The sequence below is a fragment of the Myotis davidii genome, unplaced genomic scaffold (genome assembly GCF_000327345.1).
Source record: "Myotis davidii unplaced genomic scaffold, ASM32734v1 scaffold861, whole genome shotgun sequence".
Lineage (NCBI taxonomy): Eukaryota > Metazoa > Chordata > Mammalia > Chiroptera > Vespertilionidae > Myotis > Myotis davidii.
In genome coordinates this window covers 150337-166405 of record NW_006291401.1, presented here as the reverse complement: position 1 = coordinate 166405, position 16069 = coordinate 150337, and the positions used below count along the sequence as shown (strand labels likewise).

General features: G+C 41.1%; 1 pseudogene; it reads right to left on the bottom strand.

Annotated features, from left to right (window-relative positions):
• The window catches only part of LOC102762459, a 25911-nt pseudogene extending 17671 nt beyond the window's left edge, over nt 1-8240 (bottom strand).
• Nucleotides 8241-16069: the final 7829 nt, after the last annotated feature.

The following is a 16069-nucleotide window of genomic DNA, read 5'->3' as shown; positions in this document are numbered from 1 at the left end:
GTCTCTGGATTTTTTTTGCTTCCCTGTATTGGTAGAGTGGCTTTGTGTGCTAGGTGTCCTATAGGGCCCAGTGGCTCAGCCTCCCCAATTACCTGAGGTAGATACTCTTGGTACACCCCTTTGTGGGCTTTGTGCACAGTCTTTTTGTAGTTAAGCCTTGATTTTTGTAGGTATCACTGGGAGGAATTGACCTCCAGGCCAATTGGTTGTGAGAATCATTGTGCCTGCAGTGGGAGAACTTCTGTGCTGAAGACACCCTTCTGGGGCAAGACTTGCTTCAGTGGGGCTTTGGTGCTCACAAAGTCTGCCCCCTGAGTGTGTCCCTTATGGATCTGAGGAGTTGTAGCCTGGATGGTCCCACTCTGATCACTGGGTACACTGGCTTTTGGATCTCTAAGGAGGTGCTAATTTAGCCTCTGCCTGAGGCTACCTTGCAGCAGCCCAGCTGTGAAGCAAAGCAAGCTGCTGTGGGGCTTTCGGCCTTCTTTTGGATGTTCTGGCTTTCTCTGACCCAGCTGCAGTTTGTTAGGTAATTTTCAGATTGTAAAGGGCCAGGCCTTTCATATGCAAAAGCCTCTGCGCACAGCTTGGGTGGGGTGGGGTCTCAGGGGATCAACAGGGTGGAGCAAGCAGCTATGGCTGCTCTTCAGTCCTGCCCTAAGAGGCCCCACTTCTCAGTGTCCCGGTAATCGCTGCAAGCACCTCTGAGAGAAAGCCACCCTCAAGTTCCGACCAATGCCAATTAGTCCAGATTCTCCCCATATGCATCTGGGTCCCCAGAGACTCACCCAAAACTGGAGTTCAGAGCAGTCAGGAGCTTGAGACTCCCTCCTGATTGAAAAAGACAACCGTGCCCTCAGTTTCCAGCCCTTTCCATGTGCACCGCGTCCTCAGCTGCCAGCCCTTTCCGTGCGCCTCCGTACCTCTGCACTTTACTTCCACACCTCCTCTGAGTCTCAGTGTGTTTTTCTCTTTCCTTCTAGTTGTAGAATTTCCACTCAGCCAGCCTTCCTGTGGTTCTGGATGATGTTCATTTTGTCTTTTAGTTGTATTTTTGAAGTGGTTGTGCAAGGCAGCAATTTCAGGTGTTTACCTATGCCACCATCTTGGTTTCTCCCCCAAAGAAAAAGTTCTCAGGTGGCAACCACATATATGATCTGCGATATTCAAGAAATAGAAAGGCCAACGAAGTTACGGCCATGTTTTCCAAATATATTAGACTGCAACCCAGAGATTACTTCTTTTTTTTTTTTTAAGGCTATAAAACCATTACATAAGCACACAGGATTGATATAAAGTTAAAAGTTAATACTAGACTTCATACTAGTGTACTCTGGTATTTCCCGTTCTACTCTATTTCTCAAGGAGAAAAGTGCTGGTCATGACCTTCTAGATAGATTTCAGAATCCAGTAATGGGTTTGGAAGAATTTGGAAACAAACACACACACACACACACACCCCACTGAGCTGGGTAGTAAGTATCAGAGAACATTTTACAAGATTAACTCTGAGCCATACATAAAGGGCCCATTATGCACAGCCTTTTCTATCTTTTCAATTTTATTGATTTTTAACTTTATTATCCCCTGTCTCCTTGTTTTAAGTTTAATTTTCATTTCTTTCTTAGTTTTTTAAGGTGAAAGTGTCCAGATTATTGATTTGAGATATGTTTTCTACTGTATTGTATACTATAAATTTTTCTCAAAGCAATGCTTTGCTGTGTCACACAAATGTTGATATTTTTATATGTTGTGTTTTCATTTTTATTGAATTCAAAACACTTTCTAATTTTTCTTGTGATTTCTTCTTTGACTCAATGGTTCATTAGATCATATTTGTTTTACATGGTTGCCAAATGCCGGCCATGCACTGCTTTACAACAGGAATAACGTTCTGAGAATTGTGGACATCATAGAGTATACTTGCAAAATCCGACCTAGATGGTGTAGCCTACTATTTTTATCATAAGAGCTACACTTACAAGATAGCTCTTTTTGACAGCGCAGTAGGTTTGTTTACACCAGCATCATCACAAACACATGAATACTGTGTTGTGCTATAACATCCTGCTGCTTTACAACAGGAATAACGTTCTGAGAATTGTGGACATCATAGAGTATACTTGCAAAATCCGACCTAGATGGTGTAGCCTACTATTTTTATCATAAGAGCTACACTTACAAGATAGCTCTTTTTGACAGCGCAGTAGGTTTGTTTATACCAGCATCATCACAAACACATGAATACTGCGTTGTGCTATAACATCCTCACAGCTATCACAGGATTTTCTAGGTGACAGCAATTTTTCAGCCCCATTATAATTTTATGAGACTACCATCGTATATGTAGCCCATCACTGACTGAAATGTCATTATGAGATATATGACTGAATTTGGAGATTTTAAAAATTATCTCTGTTTTGATTCTAAATTTATTTCATTATGACCAGAGAATGTACTCTGTTTCAATTATGTTAAACTTTAAAAAATTATGTTGTTTCCCAGAATATGGTCTACCTTATAGAACATTCCATACCCACTAGTAAAGAGTAAATATTTTGTTGATATTCAGTGGTCCCTTTCCTACAAAAGTCAAATCCCCTTCATTGTCTCCCATTTTGGGTTACTCTCTAGCGCCTTAAACATTGTTTTTCCAACTCTGTGTGTACAGAGTTTATCATTAGTATCAGTATGAGTTAGCCTTTTATAATTTACTCTGCCACTACCTATTGCTATATCTCTCGGATGATAATATAAAAAAAGGACTTAATTTTAAGCCATTGTGTGTTACTTTTTGTTTTTTTCAAGCACAAAAAAAATCCTAAGTTATACATTTACACAGTAGTTCACATTATATAAACTGGAATGCCAAGAGCATGTTGAGGGTGGGGAATTCTACAACTGAACTATTTTTTATTCGACTTGACAAATAATAAGTTAAATTAAAATTTAACAGGAGGAGGAAGCACATATGATTGCTTGCTTACTTATAAGTAAACACTCTACAAAGTTTTTTCACTGTATTTACCAATGAAGAAGGAAATATCTTTACCTTTACATTGAGGAGGGTCACTACTCCATTTGCCAGGCCCAAAACAAGTAAGCGTGCTCTTCCCAACAAGTGAATACTCCTGAGTCCCATTTGAAGGGTCACAAGTATAAGTCACTACTTCATTGAATTCAAATACAACCCTCCAGCTATCCGTGTATTTTCCATTACTTATTTTTCCGGGTGCTTTACAGTAAATCTCTTAAAAAGAGGGGGAAAGAGGAAATGAGAAAAAAAAGGAAAGATGTAGAGAGTAAGACAACATTTAGTAAAACAAATTCACTAACATCTGATTTCTATAGTGTAGTTGTGAATCCAATATCCCTTTATAATGTCTCTATGAGAAAGTGTTATTACCCCAAAGTCAAATCATGTAGAAATGAACTTTCAAAAGAAAACCAATTTTATTGAAATATCTATATGAAATGTCTATATTTATCTATAAGGCTCTGTTAAGTTTTGCTCTAGTCATCATAAGAGTTGCTGAAAATTAAAAGATATGGTTAAAGATAAAATTCACTGCTAGTTGAGAAATGCTTTATAATTTATAAGAATATAAATATATCTATTTGCCAGGTCATTGTTTCACAATTATACTGATATTGTCTTTCTTTTACTTTCAACTTTACGTGTACAGTGAAATTTTCCAGAAGCTACTGAATGTGTTATTTTACCACAGAGTGAATTTAAGTGTCTTCCTTTAAGCCAGATTTTGAAGGCATTTATAAAAGTGTAAAACAATCCCACTATTCTAACTCTTTGGAGCATCTTTTATTTTTTATAAAAAAATACATTGTATATTTTAATAAATGTTGAATCACTATGTTGTATGCATGAAACTAATATACTATTGTATGTCAACTATACTTTTAAAAAATCAGCATGAGTGGGTCCCAAGGCCAAAAATATTGAGAATTGCTGGTCTAAATTCTAAAGTGAAAATTTACTTACGTTCACATGTTGGTATATCATGGTTCCAAAGCAGCTTGTCTCCAGAAAGTTTACAAGTTAGAACTGGTTCACCTTTCAAGTAAAAACTAAATGGGAAAAAAAGTTACTGTTCTCTTTACCAGTTAACAAGATGTACATAATAAAGAGGAAAATTTCATATAGTTGTTTTCTGCAATACAGACAAAAGAAATCAAAAAGAAATAGCAGCCTTAAAAGACACACTAAATCAGATGGATTTAATTGGTATTTACAGGACATTTCATTCCCAAAGCTGCAAAATATATATTCTTCTCAAGTGCACATGGATCTTTCTCAAAGCTAGACCACATGTTAGGACACAAAATAAGTCTTAACAAATTCAAGAAGATTGGAAAAATACCAAACATCATCTCAGATCACAGTGGCATGAAACTAGAAATCAATTACAGTAAAAACACTCAAAAACACATGGAGACATAGCATGTTACTAAACAACGAATGGGTTACAAATAAGATCAAGAAATAAATAATAAAAAAAAAACTTCCTGGAAAGAAATGAAAATGAACACACAATCCAAAACCTATGAGACACAGCGAAAGCAGTCCTGAGAGGGAAGTTCATAGCATTACAGGCCTACCCCAAGAAACAAGAAAAAGCTAAAATAATCTAACACTCCAACTAAAAGAATTAGAAATAGGTCAACAAGGAAAGCCCAGAGTCAGTAGAAGGAATGAAATAATAAAGATCAGGGTGGAAATAAATGACATAGCCCAGTAGGGGGCGTGCAGGAGGCAGCCCAATGATTCTCTCTCATCATTGATGTTTCTAGCTCTTTTTCCCTAATCTCCCTTCTCTGAAATCAATAAAAATATATTTAAAAAGAGAATTAACATCATTCAAATGTCCATAATACCCAAAGCGATTTACAGATTCAACACAATCCCTATTAAAATACCAATGGCATATTTCACAGACCTAGAAAAAATATTCCAAAAGTTTATGTGGAACAAAAACCAACCCCAAATAGCTACAGCAATGTTGAGAAAGAAGAACAAGTTTAAAGGGATCACAATACTGGATGTCAAAATGTACTACAAAACCATTGAAAGATCTGATAAGAGGTTAATTTCCAAAATATACAAAGAACTCATACAACTCAACCCCAGGAATACAAATAATCCAATGAAAAATGGGCAAAGAATTTGAATAGATACTTCTCCAAAGAGGACATACCATTGACCAAGAGACATGAAAAGCATCAGGAATCAACAGACAGATGCAAATTAAAACAACAATGTGGTATCACCTCACACCTGTCAGAATGGCTACCATCAATAAATCAACAAACAACAATTGCTGGTGAGGAAGTGGAGAAAAGGGAACCCTAGTACACTGCTGGTGGGAATGCAGACTGGTGCAGCCTCGGTGGAAAACAGTATGGATGTTCCTCAAACAATTAAAAATGGAACTGCCATTTGACCCAGCAGTCCCACTTCTAGGAATAAATCCTAAGAAACACAAAACACCCATCAGAAAGAATATATGCATCCCTATGTTCATAGCAGCGTTATTTACAATAGCTAAGATCTGAAAACAACCTAAGTGCCCATCAGTAGATGAGTGGATAAAAAAGCTGTAGTACATTTACACAATAGAATACTATGCAGCTGTAAAAAAAAGAATGATCTCTTACCCTTTGCTACAGCATGGATGGAACCAGCGAATATTACGCTAAGGGAAATAAGCCAGTTAGAGAAAGACAAATACCACATGATCTCATGTATATGGGGAATCTAGTGAACAAAATAAACTGACCAACAAAATAGGTCCAGAGGCATGGAAGAATAACAGATCTCAGTGGGGAGGGTGGTGGAGGGGACAGGAAGAGATTAACCAAAGATCATATATGCATATATGCACAACCCATGGACACAGACAATAGTGTGGGGAGGCCTGGGCATGGCAGGGATTGGGGGAAAATGGGGGACACCTGTAATATTGACAAAAAGAAGATAAGGAAAACAATATGGAATCAGTAACATTTACCTTATTTTCTCTAAGGAGCAACTTACCCGTAATCACAAAAAAAGTGAGCTTCTTTATTCAATTCAAAGCCCCCTTGTGGGTCATGTACTTTACCACGTTTCACATTTGGAGTTGGACATGCTTTTTCTAAAAGAAAATGTATAAATTCATTTGTATACAAATTTCAAAACAGATGTAAAAAGAAAATAAAAATTCTACACTGCTTGCCCTGGCCGGTTTGGCTCTGTGGATAGATCATTGGCCTGTGGACTGAAGGGTCCCCGGTTTGATTCCAGCCAGAGGCACATGCCAGGGTTGTGGGCTTGATCCCCAGTGAGGGGCATGCGGGAGGCAGCCAATTGATGATTTTCTCTCATCATTGATGTTTCTATCTCTCTCCCTCTCCCTTCCTCTCTGAAATGAATTTTAAAAAAATTCTACACTGCTCTTGTCAATTCATGCAATATTATTTTTTTTGAGTTAACCATATAACGTAAAGTTCTCATTTACCCAGGCAACCAACTGCCTACAAAAAAATTCCCGGAAGATTTGTGGAAGCCTAAAAATCTGTCTTGCTATCTAAACCCTAGTTTCCCATGAGAAAATCATCATTGCCATAGTGGAAAATGAATCCAAATATGTGTTTTAAAAAAAGAAAAAGGCCCTGACCGGTTTGGCTCAGTGGATAGAGTGCTGGCCTGCGGACTGAAGGGTCCCAGGTTCGATTCTGGTCAAGGGCATGTACCTTGGTTGCCGGCACATCTCCAGTAGGAGGTGTGCAGGAGGCAGCTGATTGATGTTTCTCTCTCATTGATGTTTCTAACTCTCTCTCCCTCTCCCTTCCTCTCTGTAAAAAAATCAAAAAAATATATTTTAAAAAAAGAAAAAGGAAAAGGAAACACTAGAGCAAGCACACACACATAAAAAAGACAGGTTTTGTTTACTTACTGTAACAAGCTTCATCAACATGGAACAATGTGCTATTTTTCTCACAAAAGGTATTGAGGGCATAATTAAATGAATAATAATATCCTGGTTTACACTCATAAAATATTTTCTCCCCAGGTAAATAGGAAGATTTAGGGGTACCCTTTAACTGGTACAGTGGTGGTTCACCACAGTGACCTAAAAATAAGAAAATAAGAACATAAAAATAAAATATTTAATCTCTTTGACAACCAGGGACTGTGGCCTGACAGCAGGTGGGTAGTACAGAATAAATGGAAAGGTCCTTGGCAAGATTTTATTTTTAAAAACTATATTTTATTGATTTTTTACAGAGAGGAAGGGAGAGGAATAGAGAGTTAGAAACATCGATGAGAGAGAAGCATCGATCAGCTGCCTCCTGCACACCCCTATTAGGGATGTGCCGGCAACCAAGGTCCATGCCCTTGACCGGAATCGAACCTGGGACCCTTCAGTCTGCTGGCCCACGCTCTATCCACTGAGCCAAACCGGCAAGGGCCTTGGTAAGATTTTAAAGACTTGTTCCCTGCTTCCATCCAAGGGTCCTAAAAGTGGGCCATGTGCTGCCCTTGCTTTAAATAGCATTCCATTCGCTTTTGGTTTGTTGGGGGATGAGCTGGATTTTTACTCAACAGTAAATTTAGGAAGCAAATATCAGTGTTTTAGGTCTGAAAGATACACCATATAGGTATGCATCATTCCCCATCTCTTTTGGAAATTCATTTCAAAATTCAACTCTCTTCCACGAAGTCTTTTTTCTCCCGTGTTATCCCCCACCTCCACCTCCACCCCCACCCCCACCCCCAGTAATTCCTCTGCTTTTTGTTTACGTGTGGGCTTGAAAATCTTTTTTAAAAAAAAATGTGTTAGAACTATTATGGAAAATAACATGGAGACACATCAAGTAAAGTCCTAACGGGCTAAAAGAACGCAGTGGCCTCTCTCTCCTCTAAGGTTAAGGATCTAAGAAAGAAGATAGATCTACTCTGATCCCCGAGGAACCTGGATGGGTCTCACCTCCGATGGCGAGACCAGTCAAGAGAAGGCTAAACAAGTCACATATCACTGTGCTTGCATGTCACAGTCTAACTTCCACCCGACCCGCCAGGAGAATTCCTCCTCTGGAGCGCACGCCCCCTCCAGGCTCCTACCGAAGGATGTGGGCAGCAGGAGCACGAGGGTCACTGAAATGACCCCCACGAAGCACCAGGAAAAGGGACTCTCGGGGTGGCGGGGAGGTGCCCTGCGTGGCTCGCCAGACGCCGTCATTTTCCGGGAGGTCAGCGAACATTTGCCTTCAAGTGCGGAGCCCGGACGCAACAATGGCCGGGCGGCAGCCGCCGGTGGGCGTGGCCTGCGCGGGGCCAGGGGTGGGCGGGGCCAACCCGAGGGAGGACAGGCGGCGGGGACCAGAGGCGGTACCTTAGCAAGGGAGGGGGATGCGCTGGTCCCTTGCTGGGCTCTAACCCACCCGGGTCTGCTGGCAGCTCGGGAAAGGAAACCAGAGCTGGGGCAGCATCTCTGTGTCTTTTCCGGAGCGCTGGATGGAAGAATAAAGCGCATTGATTTGAAAATAGGAACCCAGAGCGCAGACAGGGGGCCAGCATCCCTCGGGCTCCACTTTTGTCCGGGGGCCTCAGACTGTCCATAGTGCCAGGACCCTTGCACTATGGGTCCAAAAAAAGAAAAATCATGGAGTTTCCTCTTCCTTTCAGGCCAAGACAATGTCTAGATTCTGGGAGAGCATATAAGACAGTGTGAAGGTGAAATATAAAATAACCACTTAATATATTAGATTTCAAAATCCAGACACTCCATAATGACACTTAATTGAAGGAGGTATAATAAAAGAGATAGTGAATGGGAAACACATTGAGGGAGAATTATTATTACTGTTATGTCTTACAGTGGTGAGTGATGTAGTGACAGAAATGTTCTATGGACCAATGTTGGCACTTATTTATGAAGACAGTATCTACGGGGGTTGGCAAAAATAGATTTACAGTTTTTCATATGGAGAACAATACAATAACTAATAAATAATAAACTCCGTGTTTTGTGTACTCAAAAACTTTCTCATTTACTTTGAGACTTGGAAATAAGTTCTTGTGAGAAAATTTAGAAGGTAGGGAAAAATATGGTGTTTGATAATCTAGTTATAGGTACTTGGTTAGATTCAAGAACTGAGGTTTTACTGGGACTTTCAATCAGTGAAATTTCTACACCTGGTGTCCATCAAGCCATTCTTTCTTTAAAAATTTATCTTTATTGTTGAAAGTATTGCAGATGTCCCCTTTTTCTCTCCATTGAAGCCTTCCAACCCAAACCCACCCCCTGCCTTGGGCCTTCACCACACCACCATCTGTGTCCACAGGTCATGCATATATGCATATATATTCTTCAGTTAAGCTCTTCCCACCCACACTTGCCTTCCCTCATGAAGTCATTCTTAATATAATGGAAGACACTCACCTTGATTTCTTTAACTTATTCAGATTTGACCCATCTCAGGCTCCAGTTGATATGTTCTGAGCCATGTTGCCTAGTTTTCTGGTCACGGTCCTTGAGGCAAGGGTAGGGTATCCTTGCTTTTTCTCCAGTGCCCACATTGTTCTAGGCCTGTAGTAGGCACATAATGAGTAAAATAAGTGGGTGTTGCTCTCAACTGCATTAAACACATCGCTGCCCATTCTCCACCAGCAAGGATGTGCCAAATCCTGGGAAATTTCTGAATGGTGATTACAATAATTTTAGACACTAGCAGGAACAAAGTGGGCGTTATCTCTAAAAGAAATGAGCTAGCTGCAAGTGTCTGCCGAGAAAACTTTCCTAAATCGGGTATTGTAAGCTGACCTATGAAGTGGAGCTAATGTCTGCCCCTTAGCCTGGAGATCATGTTAGTGACTGAGTTCAAAGGGAAAGTATTGACAGTGAACTTCCTAAGGTCCTCACAGGAGAAGAACTCTTAAGAGTCAAGGCTTTGAATAAAGTAGGAGAGTAAAAATTGGAGTGCTTCCTCCAATTATTGCTAAAGATATTATTAAACTGTCAAAGGAAAAATGAAGAGAGAATGGAGAATATGCATGCTTTTAGACCAATTTTTGAACTCTGGTAGATCTTTAAGGCAAATGGAATCTAGAGAAACGTGGGTGTTGCAGTACTTATATCAGAGAAAACAGATTTCAAGATGAAAAGGAAAAGAGAGACATTTCTTATTTCTTTTTTAAAAACTTTATTTTTATTGTTGACACGATTACAGATGTCTCCAAACCGGGTTGATGAAGCCTCTGAGAACCAATTTTTGAACTCTGGTAGATCTTTAAGGCAAATGGAATCTAGAGAAACGTGGGTGTTGCAGTACTTATATCAGAGAAAACAGATTTCAAGATGAAAAGGAAAAGAGAGACATTTCTTATTTCTTTTTTAAAAACTTTATTTTTATTGTTGACACTATTACAGATGTCTCCAAACCAGGTTGATGAAGCCTCTGAGCCTTGTACGAGGGGCTCCCAATGTTGCCAGGTTTTTGTAAGTGAGATATTTCTCCGTAAGAGTAGGGGAGAAACAGAGAAGGGGGAAAGAGACTCAGTCTGAATTCTAGCCTTATTGCATAAAGACCACATTTTTCTTTATGAGAATGTATAATATCTAGTCTTATGAATCTAATTTCCCCCATTGGCAAGGCCAATAGAATTGATACTAGAAGCAGCCAAGTGAATGCTTAGCAGACTCTCCAGGGAGCACAGTTCTGCCCTGCACCAGTGCCGGGGCATACACCCCTGACTTGTGAGAGAGGGGACAGGGCAAAAGGGAAAGGGGACCATACATGGAGGAAGCAGAATGGGTCGGGGGAGACCCTCCATGGAGGGGGCAGAGCAGGGGGGACAGGAGGCCCTGGAAAGAGGCTGGCCAGGGGAATAGGGGACCCTCCATTGAGGGGGTAAGGGAGTGTGGATAAAAAATGGACCACACACTAAACCTGACAAGCTCAGGAGAGGACCATGGCAGGCTGGCAGGCTTTACAAACTCAGAGGCCGAAAGAACCACATAGGATGGTCTAAAATTAAAACTTTCCTTTATTTCCCTGCTTTTAAATCTTTATTGTTGAAAGTATTACATATGCCCCCCCGCCCCGTCTCTGCCCCAGGCCTTCACCACCCTATTGTCTGTGTACATGGGTTATGCATATATGCATACAAGTTCTATGGTTGATCTTTCCTAAACCAGAATCTTCCTTTACAAAGGTCAATCTTTACATTAACTGAGCCTGTCTATTGTCTTTTTCCATCTACAATAACACCCTTTGGAATGTCAGAGTAATTTTTTTTGATTCCTCACTGCACAGAGCAGAGACCACAAAACCGCTCATTGTTATCGCGTTAACTATCCTCTACCCACCAATGTAGAAGAAGTGTGTGTCTATTTTATGCACTCACAGAGATTTTCCTGCTTTGCTGCCAATGTAGAAGAAGTGTGTGTCTATTTTATGCAGAGATTTTCCTGCTTTGCTTCTTCCCGCCTCCCTAATCTGTCACCAATGGATTTCATGAAACTGGCTTATGTCCCCTCCTTTGATTATAATGAATAAAATAAGGTGCAAAACTGCTATTCTCTGGAGCATTTTCTCAATCTGTCGAGATTTTGCTTCCTGGCAATTGTCATCAGTTTGGCTCAAATAAACTCATAAAAATTCTTACAGGTTTTTCCCAGAGACACGAGGCTTAGGAAGAAGTCCTTACCAGGTTTTGAAATGATGACATGAGGCAAAGGAATGCCAACCTGGGGCATCCTGTGAACAGCTTGGGGATGGACAGGTAGACTTTAAGGAAGCCCCTGAGATCTCTGCCTCCAGTAGGTATACCTTTGGGTCATTCCCTTCTTTCTTGAGTGAGGGCAGGACCTGTGTCTTGCTTCAAAAGCAATGCAATGCAACAATGGAAATGGAATGTATGCGACTGCATTTACACAATCAGCTAATGGTGCGTCACACATCTGGCCAAGTCTCCCAGTGCTCGTTTTGAAAAAGCAACTTGCCCTGAAACGTAAAGCCACAAGGAAATGAATTCTGCTACCAACCTGAGAGGCCTGGAAGCAGACCTTCCCAGACAGGGCTCTGACAAGACCCTGGCTTTGGCCAACACCTTTTTTGCAGCCTTGTGAGACCCTGGATAGACTACCCAGCTAAACGCAGACTTCTGACCCACAGAAAGGGTCAGATAAGAAGCAGCATGTGTTGTTTTAAGCAGCTAAGTTTGTGGTAATGTGCTACAAGGCAATAGAAAACCAATGCACTAGCCTATGTCCATAGCCTCCCTCTAGACCAGTGGTTCTCAACCTTCCTAATGCCGCGACCCTTTAATACAGTTCCTCATGTTGTGGTGACCCTCAATCATAAAATTATTGTCATTGCTACTTCATAACTGTAATTTTGCTACTGTTATGAATCGTCATGTAAATATCTGATATGCAGGATGTATTTTCATTGTTACAAATTGAACATAATTAAAGCATAGTGATTAATCACAAGAACAATATGTAATTATACATGTTTTCCGATGGTCTTAGGCGCCCCCTGTGAAAGGGTCGTTCGACCCCCAGGTTGAGAACCGCTGCTCTAGACTTTTCATCTTCTAGACAATTTCATTTCTCAATATTCAACTTAACATTTAGATCCTTTCCTCTAGTTGCGGACTGCTAAGGTTAAAAATAGTTACCCAAATTTTATTGCATTCTTTGGGTACAAATTAACCTATGTTCTTTTCCGTTTTAAACATTAATATTTCAAACGTAAAAGAAATGGCAGTAAATTAGCAGGGGCCAACTTTTATGTACACAATTGTCCTCAAACCAAATGCAGCAAGGACACCTTTTGTTTGGCAGATAGGTCTCGCTTCAGTTAGACTGAGCTCTTGACCTTCAATAATATTCACTAACTGTTGAATTAAAAATGTAATTGCCTTTATTTATTAGGGGTATCTGTTCTGGCTTCATTTCAGGTGGCACTTCTGCTTGATGCCCCAAAACAGAAAGACCTAGGACAGGATGGATACCGGGACCACAAACAATGACTATGCCAATGTTATTGTTGCCCAGCCCAAATGTTTTAAGAAAGGAAGGAAAACAAAGGGTAACTAGAATTTGAAGATTTTTCACCATCATCAACAGAATGGCCCAGTACTGCCCTCTCCTAAGAGTCTCACTTCCCCCCACCTTCCAGGAACCTGAAATAGAAAAAAAGGAAATGGAACAATTCTCCCGAAAATATTTCTCCCTTCTTTAAAAAAACTACCTCAGAGGTTGGTAGAGGTTTCTTAGGAATTCAAAGAACGCCAGTATATGTTAGGCCAAATTAGATTTATAAGGAGGAAAGTGTTTTTGGTATTACATTTAAGTATAAAATGAAGCCAAGTCCACATTTGGACTTAGAGACACCTCTCAAAGCAGCTGTTCCAGCTGCGCCCACGGTTTAACGACTGTGGCTGACGCTCTGGTCTCTGGCAGAACAGACGGGAGGTCCTGAAGGGCAGCTCTGTTTTCACCAACACACAACACAACGCTCACTCACAGGGCCATTCACAGAACTCGTTGAATTCAGTTAAACAAGAAAACAAAAAAACTTTTTTAAGTTAATGTCGACTGCTAAGGAGACATCTGAACCTAAACCTTCAAACAATGCCGTTCTTACCTATTTGCAGTGAAACTATTAGGGGCAAAGGGAGGAGGACTCAACCACATAATAGCACTAAAACCTCCAAGCCTATAGTCAGAAAAAATCACACCAAGTTTAGTCAGTAAAAATGATTAGCATTTAAAATATATTTTAATGAGAACACTTCTAACATCTTTAAATAAAAATGACTTGCACTTTTCAATCTGGAACAGTTCGCAGGCTGCGCTTTCCTGCTCATGGATCACTGGATCACTGCAGAGACTGGGGGCAGGCCCTGCTGGGTGCTGCCTGTGGGAAACTTTCCTGCTCTGGGATCGCCATGGCGATCCCAGGAGCAGGCCCACCTGGGGGCCGCCTGCCCTCCGCACTTGCCTGCTCTGGGATTGCCATAGGGTCCCAGCTGGCAGCAGGGCTTAGGCAGCACATGAGGGTCCCAGCTGGGTGTGGGGCTTAGGCTCACGGGGCTTAGGCGTCACACCGGGGTCCTGGCTGGGGGTGGGGCTTAGGTGACACGATAGCGCTGCCTAAGCCTGGCTGCCCAGGGCCACACACTGGGCCTGGATGGCGTCTGGCACTGGCCAGCCCTGGCTGCAGTATGCAAATTAGTCGCCATCTTGGATGGTGGTTAATTTGCATATGGCATTGATTAGCCAATGGGAAGCGTAGTGGAGGTATGGTTTATTACCCTTTTTGTCTTTTACTGGATAGAATAGATGTGATGGGACGATCTAAATACTTTCTAAAGGCTTCCAAAGGGATTTGAAGTAGTTCTGGGTGTTAGTATTCTGGACTTCAGCTGCCCTTTTTATACCAGACTTGGCATGTTTATAATAGTGTCTCAGCAGACAATGGGAGAAACTGGCTTTTTTCTTCCTATTTATTTATTTATTTACTAGAGGGCCCAGTGCACAAATTCATGCACAGGTGGGGTCCAGCCAGCCCGCCCCAATGGGGGCTGATCAGGCCAGGCCAGCAAGGGGGAGGGGCCGTGGGAGGGGCCCTGATGAGGGTGTTGGGGGCTAATCGGAGCTTGGATCAGGCTTGTTGGCTGCCACAGTGCGCATCATAGTCACTGGTCATTCTGGTCGTTCTGCCATTCCAGTCGCTGGGATTTTATATATATAGATTTATTTATTTATTTATTTTAATCCTCATCTGAGGATATTTTTCCATTGACTTTTAGGGAGAGTGGAAGAGAGAGGAAAAGACAGAGAGAAATATTGGTGTGAGAGAAACGAATCGATTGTTTGCTTCCTGCACTCACCCCAACCAGGGCACGAGCCAGGGAGGAGCCTGCAACCAAGGTATGTGCCCTTGACTGGAATCGAAGTTGGGACCCTTCGGCCCACAGGCCAATGTTCTACCCACTGAGCCAAAACTGGCTAGGGCCTAACCTGTAATTTTAAGCATTAACCTCAGCCCCTTACATGAATCTTACCACTAACATATTATAAAATAAAATAAACCACATTAATTATATATAGACTACTTGACCAGGGGTTGGCAATATTTTTCCGTAAAGGACCAGATAGTGAATGCTTCTAGCTTAGAGCTATATGGTTTCCATTGCCAAGTCTCAACTCTGCCACTATAGGGCAAAAATAGCCTAAACAATATAATAAACAAATGGAGGTGGCTGTGTTCCAATAAAACTTTATTTACAAAAATAGGTGGTAGGCTGGATTTGGCCTGCAGGCTGCAGTTTGCCAACCTCTGCTCTAGACAATGTGCAATTATTCACCTTCAACATACAATGCAAAAGAAAAGTCAAAATGAGCTTCCACTTTTCTTTCTAATCCCAACAATATCAGTTCCTATCTCTTGTCCCCTTCCTATAATCCTCCAGTCCTGTTTCTCTCAGCCTGCAAAAGAGAAAGGGCTCAGTGCCAACCCTTCATTCCAGGTAACTGCTCTCTGGATGGGCAATAATCATTCCCATCATTCCCTCCCTGTACTGCAGAGATGGCACAAACAATGAGAGAAGGTGCCCTATCCTCTGAGCCAAACTGGCTGGGGCCAGACCTAATGGTTTCACAGGCCCTGGCAGACTGTTCCCCAGCCCTGATCAAGACTCTGGCCCTCTAAGCTGCACCACCACAGTTTCTAAAAAAAAGGCTTGAAGAAAATACATGACAATACAAACATGAATGGTCTCGGAGACTGTTTTTTCTTCTATCTTTTTCTAATTTCCTAAGATTGAAAATGTACTCTTTTCATAATTGAAGAGGGAGAGAAAAAAAAAAACAACGCCTAAAATTTTGGACCTTTTGTGATTCTAAATGTTTAGGGATATAACAGCAGATAAATCACAAATAAACAAAATTAACCCTCAACCTTAAAAGATTAATATATAAAAATAGTTAAGTTTAACTTGCTCATATGTTTTGTTAATTAGAAAAGAAAAAGAAAAATTTTACAGAAAGAAACA